The sequence below is a fragment of the Sapajus apella genome, unplaced genomic scaffold (genome assembly GCF_009761245.1).
Source record: "Sapajus apella isolate SASKATOON/1434 unplaced genomic scaffold, GSC_monkey_1.0 scaffold60, whole genome shotgun sequence".
NCBI lineage: Eukaryota > Metazoa > Chordata > Mammalia > Primates > Cebidae > Sapajus > Sapajus apella.
Genome location: NW_022437000.1, coordinates 8,718,857 through 8,727,960, shown reverse-complemented (window position 1 = coordinate 8,727,960; position 9,104 = coordinate 8,718,857).

Genomic DNA, 9,104 nt, shown 5'->3' with positions numbered 1-9,104 from the left:
CTTCCTCACTTCTGCTATCACCATGGCCGACTACGTGCCTAGGCTAGATTGCTGGAGAATAAGGCACATGTGGAGTCAATCCAAGTAAGGCCACCTTGGATCAGCCACAGATGTGAGCAAGACAAGCTGAGGTCAGAAGTACCACCAGCTGCAACCAGTCTAAACCACCAGCCTACAGCCTCATGAGCTAAATGCATGCTAATTAAAGTCATTAAGTTTTGGAGTCGATTATTACTCAGCAATTATTGTGGCATAAATAAATGATACAACTAAGAATGCTTTTAGTTCAAAGATTTTTCTCTCATCAATTTATCTCAAGTTCCACATAATTTCTCAGTAAATTATTTTTCATGGAAATTGTGAATCTCCTTGTACATCTCACTAGACTGGAAACTCTTTAAAGATACAGACTTTATCCAAGTTACCACTGTAGCCTAAGGGGCTGTCATTTATTATCTGTTTAAAAGATTTTTGGCAAATAAATGAATTTATGAGTGAATAAAAAAAAGGATATTCTTTGCAAGCTGGAAACAGGAAGAAAAATGTCTGCTCTCAAGGTGCAGGAATAACAGTGTTAGTTCTCCTTAAGTTGTAGGTCAAATAGCAGGAAATTGCCTGCCACTTTCTTAGCCTTTGAAACAGAGGAGGACCTTCCTTATTGTGCTGCAAATGTCCCAGAGTCACTTGGAAGTCAGTGCCCGAGGCTGTTAACCAACCCTCTTCAAGTCACAGGCTACTCTCCTATTTAACAGTAACCCGCCCCCCCTCCCCCACTGCCCAGTCCCATGGCTCTCTATTCCACCTCTCTGTATTGGTTTCTGCTTCTCTATGTCCTTAGATCTGTTTTTCTTCATATGTGCCTTTTTATTTTGACAATTGCTTTGGACATTGTCTCTGGTGGGTTGACTTCGGTTTTGCTTGCCTTTTACCCTGCCTTTACTGGTCCTGCCATCAATACAAGAAAGAGTCCTATCAGTATTAGTGATGTTTCTAAACCTTCTGCTGAAACCTGAGGAGTCTAAATAATTATTATCAAATGGAAACTGACAGGAGAGGGAATGGACAGCAGAATTAACAACACTTCCAGGGCAGGACCGTGGCTATGGGAAGGAAGAGGTACACCAAGACTCAAGTCCAAAGGCAGGGGGTAGATTGAGACAGGAACATGACCAGGTAGACAAGCCTTGGCACAAGGTATCAGCCAGATGTGAGGGTGCGCCTGTCAGAGGATTCCGAATGTCAGACTTTGAGTAGAACCAGGTGCACCAAAAGGTGGAGAAAAGGCAAGGGGTGGTTATGGCAGCTTAGATGAACTATTTGAGGCTGCCACGGAGGCAGAGGCTTCTCAATGATCTATCAGTAAAGTGGTTTTCCTTTGACAAGGGGATAGTGAATTGAGATCCTAAAACTTTGGATTGACTCCTCCTAGATCAGTTTTTATTCATATAGCTAGTGAGAAACTTTAAAGGTAGTGTTCTATAAATGGATTGCACATGTACCTTCAAATGGTGATACCTTTAGCCCTCTGGGTAGCCTGATGGAGGTGTCCAGAAGAAGCCAACAATTTAGTCACATCTAGGTTGAGAAGACTTGAGATGGGGCCCTCTCTTTGGTCAAACAGAATACCAAGAACTGAGTGCAGCAAGGGAGGAACTCTTTGCTTTGCTTTGCTTTTTTTGAGACAAAGTTTCACTGTTAGGGAGGAACTCTTACTCCCCCCTCCACTTCATCTATTTCAGCAGTGGCCCATGGAGAACACTGCTGCCTTTTGCAGATAAACAACTATGAGACTGCCAGACATGTTTGTATTCCTGGTGTTCAAGGTGTGAAACAGGAAGTCCAAAGAGTTTTGAAGACAAGAGGGAGATGAAGAGGGGGCTGTAGTCTTTAAATCAGACACTGCTGCTGATTTACAGGTAATGAGCTCATTTAGTAATATCCAAGCTAGGTTGTGCTTCCTATAAATAAATGCTTCATCATTATTTCAAAGTACTTTATTTGAAAGTTTTCTTGAATTTTAAATACATTTTGATTTTTACAATATAATTTTAACACTTGGACATTTTTAAATGGCTATATTCATCATTCAATTTGAGCATTAATTCATCCACCTCCCCACATTGAAGCAAATGCCACACACCATGTCATTTCATTTCTTAGAACCTCACCATCTTCTTACTATTCCAAATACAATTATTTCTTATAAATCCATGTGAGAATAATGACGAGTAGCAATAAGGAGCAAAGTGGAAGATGTAAGGTGAATCATGTTACCTGTACATTTTCTTTCCTATTTTTTGAGACGGTGAATCATGTTATGTGTATATTTTCTTTTCTTTTTTTTTTTTTTTAGATGGAGTCTGGGTCTGTCACCCAGGCTGGAGTGCAGTGGCGTGATCTCGGCTCACTGCAACCTCTGCCTGCTAGGTTCAAGTGATTCTTCTGCCTCAGCCTCCTGAGTAGCTGGGATTACAGGCGTGTGCCACCGTGCTGATTAATTTTTGTGTTTTTAGTAGAGACGGGGTTTCATCATGTTGGTCAGGCTGGTCTCGAACTCCTGACTTCATGATTCACCTGCCTCAGCCTCCCAAAGGGCTTGGATTATAGGCGTGTGCCACTGTGCCCAGCCTGTGTACATTTTCTATATGAAAAACATGCACACAGAGGATACGTTTTTACCCATACTTTCCTTAGAGATAACTGAAACACTCCAGAATGTGCTTAACTTAAATCTTATCCGTTCATTATGAACAAAGCAGTTAATGAGGTTTTGTGCTTGGCCCTACCTGACTTAATTAGCTACGTTAAAAGATTTACCAGGCGAAACTGTTTAACATAAAGTCAAGACCATAAATTAAAGAAAAAATACTCAAAAAGCTTCCGTTTGGAAAGAGCAACATACTGAGGTTGCCAGAGGCCTGCACAATGGGTGAGAGTCCCAGACTCCAGTCCCAGCCCAGCTCATCAAGAATGAGGCCGTCAACCCCATTACCTCATCTCTATGGCAATATAGATCAGGTTGCTAGGGCTACGACAGCAAAGCGCCACAAACCAGGGGGCTTAAACAACAGAAATTTATGGTCTCACAGTTCTGGAGGCTGGAACCTGAGATCCAGATGCCAGCAGGGTTTGTTTCTCTGAGGCCTCTTCCTTTGGCTTGCGGATGGCCGCTTTCTTGGTGGGTCCTCCCCTGGTCTTACTCTGTGTATGCCTGTGTCGTGATCTCCTCTTATTAAAAGGAAACCAGTCATATTGGATCAGAGTCCCTATATGAGCTCATCTTAACTTTATTATCTTTCTAACGATACTATGGAGATCCTATTTCCAAATACAGTACAGTCACATTCTGAGGTACTGGGGGTTAGGGCTTCACTATATGAATTGGGGGAACCCAATTTAGCTTATAACAATGTCCTAGATGAATTAATTTCTTTGAGAATTAAATTAGATAGCATTTGCAAAAGTTGTTGTTACATTATTATGCATTATATGGTATGACTTTATTGTTGATCATAATGCATCTATCAATTCACCAGAATTTCATCATGTCAACAAAATATATTCAGTGCTGAGCTAGCTGGTCTTGGAATCCTCGTATTTTAGAAATTCATCATCTTAAAAAGGAAGCAACACATATATTAAATAAATGACATATAAAATAGCCAGATTTGAAACAAGTACAATATTTGGTAATTCAGTCAAAAGAAGGGAGCCCCAACTAAGGTAGGCAAGATGACATCAGAACAGTGCCTTAAAGGAGAATTAAAATTTTATACCAGGGGAACGAAGAAGTGAGAACGTTATATCATAAAGAGTAGTTCCCTCTTATCTGTGGTTTCCCTTGCTGCGGTGTCAGTAGCCCATGGTTCAGTACAATAAGATATTTAGAAAGAGAGAGAGGAGACCACAGTCAAGTAACTTTTGCCATCGTCTACTGTCATAGTTGTTCTATTTAATTATTAGCTGTTGTCATTCATTTCTTCCTGTCCCTACTTTACAAATTAAACATCATTTTAAGTATGTATGCATAGGAAAAATAGAGCACACATGGGATTCAGTACTATCTGAAGTTTCAGGCATCTACTGGCAATCTTGGAACTTATCCTCTGTGGAGAAGGGGGATGACCATACTGTCTTCCTGGTATAGAATGAAGCCAGGCTAGACCCTAGATTCTGCCAAAAAGTGGTAGAAAATAAGGTTAAACAGGGCCAGATTTAAAAAGACTTTAAAATCCTGACAGATGAATTTTAATATAATGAAGAAAATTATATGTAAGTCATATATCTAATTATCTCTACATCGATTTGTTTATTCTTGATTTATATATTTTCTAATAATAAAAATAACCACCCTTAATAAGGAACATAAAATAAAAGTGTTGGTTGTGGTATTTATATGTGGCTATGATGTTATTCTCTTTAGTTTGTTTATAATCATGTCGAGCCAGTGTATTAGTGAGCTATTGATACGTAACAAATTAGCCCTGTTACTGAGTAGTTTAAAACAACCAACATTTATTATCTCACAGAGTATCTGAGGGTTCGGAATCGCTCAGGAGACTGCAGTCATCTCATGGCTCAACTGGGCTGAAGGATTTGCTTACAAACTCCTAACATGGTGTGAGGAGGCCTTTGTCCCTCTCCTGCTTTGCCTGGTGATCTCTGTTCTTGCCATGGGAGCCTCACCATAGTCTGACAGAGTATGCAGCAAGATGGTCACTGGCTTCTACCACAGCAAGTGAGGTGGGAGAGACAGGGAGTACATGCTGCCCTGGACTGCCTAGGCTCTGAGTCACACTCCTGTGTCTTATTCTAATATTAGGAAGAGGTCAATAAATCTAGCCCATGCTCAACAGGAGGGTGTGGATAATAGAAGAGCGTTCTGAAGACCAGCTGGAGCTCATCTTGGACAGTGAATGCCACAGTGCTGCAGTTTGAATGTTTGTTTCACTCATGCTGAAATTCTATTGCTATTGTGGTAGTGTTGAGAGATGAGACCTTTGGGAGAAAATTAGGCCATGAGGGCCTTCATTCTTCCAAGTGGGAATAATGCCATTATAAGAGGGCAAGTTCAGTCATTTCACCTTCTGTTACATGAAGATGTAGCATCCTGACAAGATGCCATCACCTTGATCTTCCCAGCCTCTAGAATTGTGAGAAATATATTTCTGTTTTTTATAAATTAGCCAGTCTCAGATATTCTGTTAACAGCACCACCAATGGTATAAGACATACAGCTAGCAATAAAGATATGTTTCTGCTTTTAAAAATGTTAGCTTTTGTCAATATTAGACTGAAATCTATCCTTTATATTATCAAGGTGAACAAATTTCATCTGTCTCTTTTCATTATAAAAACAGCTCAAGGTTAAATTAACTTAGGAGCTTTGTGTGTTGTTTAAACATCTTCTTTCGTGGAATTAATTTTCGGTTCAGTATTTGAAATATCTTGAAGTTTGTCAAGTAAAATTAGCTACTTTTGTAATTCCCTAAGTGAAATTTTAGGAACACAATAAATATGAGGAGTGGTGTATGAGAATTAAGCATATCCACAGGTGAGAACCCAATGTAGCATCCTACTATTATAGAGGCAGGTGGAAAGATTGGAAAAATATTATTTTTTTTTACTTTGACAGAATAAGATATAAAACATTGTTTAAAGGCTATTTGGCATATAAATTATCTAAGAAAATCTAAGCCTAAAGAAACACACCCTTATAAGGCAGGCGAAGTTTCTTATTTGTAGTACTGAAGACAGGAGCAATTAAGCTGGGTCATAAGGGTTTAGGATTATACTTCCTGGAATCTGAGTTTAAGAGGACAGATGGAGAATTCATGATTCTATGAAATGATGTGGAAAGTGAAAAGTATGTGGTAATTTTCACTTTTAACTTTCTGGATGTGAGGTTCAAATTAGATGTCAGGCACAAACAATACCTTTCAATATAAGCAGACATTTTTCATGAGAAACATTATAAATTGCACTTCTCAAAATAAACAACTATCAGTTCCCTGTCACTAATGTTCCTGAATAGGATGAGCTGTTGAAAGCTCTGGAACAAAGGATCTGTGGGCTTCATGTTTTGGGGATATACCAGCACTAGGGATTTTTTACTGTCACACTCCTTAGGAAGGTGCACGTCTTCATACTTAGGGAAAGAAGCCGCAGATTCATTTTGATAATGGCAAACTACACTGAGAAAAGTGATTATGTTTGTGAGTGTGCACACAGAGAAAAAGGGTCAACCAAGGTAATTTCAAGGCTGCATAGGGATAAAGACTGTAACTTACCTGCGAAGCCAAATATTGTCTAAATGAATAAAACCAGCACAAGTATCGGTTGATTCAGGAAATGCAGACCCTCTTTTCTCCTCAGTTAATGGCAGGTATGGCGGCAGGTAAGAAAGTGCTCACCACCGTAGAATCACTGAATGGGAGAGGGTCCTACCCTATGCCATCATCTTCACCTTCTAGCTGAAGAAACTGAAGCCTCTGGGCAGAGCTGGCTGCATGGAGGAGAGACCGATGCTGTTGTATAGGGCATGCTTAGAAGCACTCCACGCTTAACTTAACGCTCTGCTATCACTGTCAGAAAATTCTCCATAAGTTTTGAACAGGGCCCCCCCATTTCATTTTGACTGGGCACTGCAAATTATGGAGCCAATTCTGCATATAGAGCTCCCACAAGATGTAATGATAAATAAGGAGGAGCCTGGGTGAATGTTCTTCCTGTGGTTGTTTTAGCAGAGGGGTTAAGAGCTCCGCTGGCTCTACCACCACCTGCCTGTATGGTTTGGGTATGTTTCTTAGCTTCTCTAGGCCTCTGCCTCATCAGCTCTAGAATGGGGCGGTGATAGGGCCTGCTTCGTAGGATTTCCATGCACTGAAGTGTGCAGAGTGCTGATCCCAGGGCCGGGACAGGAAAACCACTGAGGAAGTGTTAGCTCTTGTTATTGCTGTTGCTGCTGTTACTGAACTGCTAGGAAAAATAAATCCAGTCTAAGCTGCCAGCAGCCCTGTCACCAACACGCCTCACTCACCAAGTTGGACGTGGAAAAGTGACAAAATCCATCAAAGGCTGGAAGTTACCTTTTACATTTTCAATGAAATGACCGATTTGATCAGTTGATTGAATACTTCCTAGATAATTCATATACACACACATTAATATTTAAGGCGGCGAAAACTTGAAATTTATTGTAAAAGTGGAATGTAGACAGATGTTCATTTTGCCATTAGTCCAACAACCCTCTTAAAAGTAGAAAGGAATCCACCTTGGGGTCTTTGGAGTGAGGGTGAGGTACAGTAGAAGGTGACAGGAGAATAGGAAAAACACACTTGGCAACATCACACAGTGTTGTGGAGGCTGCATTGCTTGCTCTAACTTTCAATAGTAACGTTTCTGCTCAGTGAATCCATGGACCCGCAATCTTACTAAATATCCCAGGTGAGTAATCTAGGTAGTCCTCATTTCCTTTGTCTCTCAAATGCAAGAAGATACGTGAGAAGGAGTAAATATGTTCAGAAGAAACTACCTTTTGCTTATGTTTGACAGGTAACACACATTTAAATTTCATCTTCTACAAACACGTTAATTGCTAAGGTACAGTTCCGTGAAAATTAACATAGTAATCAGATACACTGTAAACCAATGTGTAGGAAATTGTGAGTCCAATTATTATACCAGACGTAAAAATATATTAACCAATCTGAATCATAACATTAGCCAATTTACAAACCCCTAATATGATTCTTCCTGGGTGGAGAATAACATAACAGACAACCAACCCAATGGAAACGTTGCGTGTAATGAAATTCGAGGAGGGTCATGAGTCCCCTGGGTGACAGGTGTTATTAAAATCTGAAAGGACATTATTGTTACAGTTGGGCAGGGAATTTCAAACATTGGCATTGCAGGCCATTAGGGCCATCTGTCTTGCACTCTGCTCCTCTTGATGTTGAAGGGAACAAGCTGCTACATATTTGAAATGAGGCAGGATCCTGGAACCACGTATCCTGAAGCACACATTCTCAGTATGTTGTCATTTCTGAATTTCAAACTGATTCTGCCTGTACATCTTTGAATCAATCCTTCTTCCCCTTTCCTATGGACATATTTCTAATATTTCCCAGTAGAAGCCTCACATCTAGAGATAGGAATTGAAATCACTTATGCTCTGAATCTGTCTCTATTATTTGCATGCAATTAAATTATTCACTTAATAGGCATTTGCATAAACATACCCCCAAAATATCTTCACTATTCTTTTCATCACACATAAAACATGAGGCTAGAGTATTCATACAGATTCCTGTTAGTTTAAATACTTTTGGGGAAAAAAATCTTTTTTTCTCTGATTCTTTCCTGTATCCTCTCATATTTTATCATATATTCATGTCATTGAGGTGCACTGAATGTCACAGAGTTCATTCTTTGTATTTAGAATTCTCCAGCTTCGTTGGTATGACAGATGGAAGGATTATACCTCAGGGTACGATGATTCCTTGGTTATAGCTGAAGTCACTCTGGATTTGCCTATCTCCTATTGCAAACGGTATCTGTTTTGTAATCTAAAAGGCTTTCCCAGCACTAACACTGATGGCTTTCCCAGCAGCTCCCGGCTGACTGGTTGTGCTCAGGATTGCTAGTCTCTAGAACTATTAACTCAAATTATCCAGGCTAAACATTACCTTGTTATTTCCCATGTGTATTTTAAGCTTGGTGATGTTTACAACGCTTTCTAAATTGGGATTGGTTCAGAAATAATGAAGGAATTGCCATTTGTCCTCATTTTCCAAGCCAAAAATAAATATGCATAATAAATTCAGTTTAGTGTTAATCCCAGAGAGTCTTCAATAGTAAGCTATCCTGAAATCAGAACATCACAATTCTGTTGAATTTTTTCAGGCTTCGCCTCTTTAATACTAAGTAATTGTGAGCCAGTTTCACTTACTTAATCTATCTTCTTTCATAAAATGTACCTAACATTGATGAAATATTTCCGAAATAAGAATTTTGCTTTTACTTTGAATTATCCTTTGTACCACGTTTTCAAGAGATAGTAAAAGAATGAGTTCAAAGTCTTAACTTTCTCTGTAAATTAG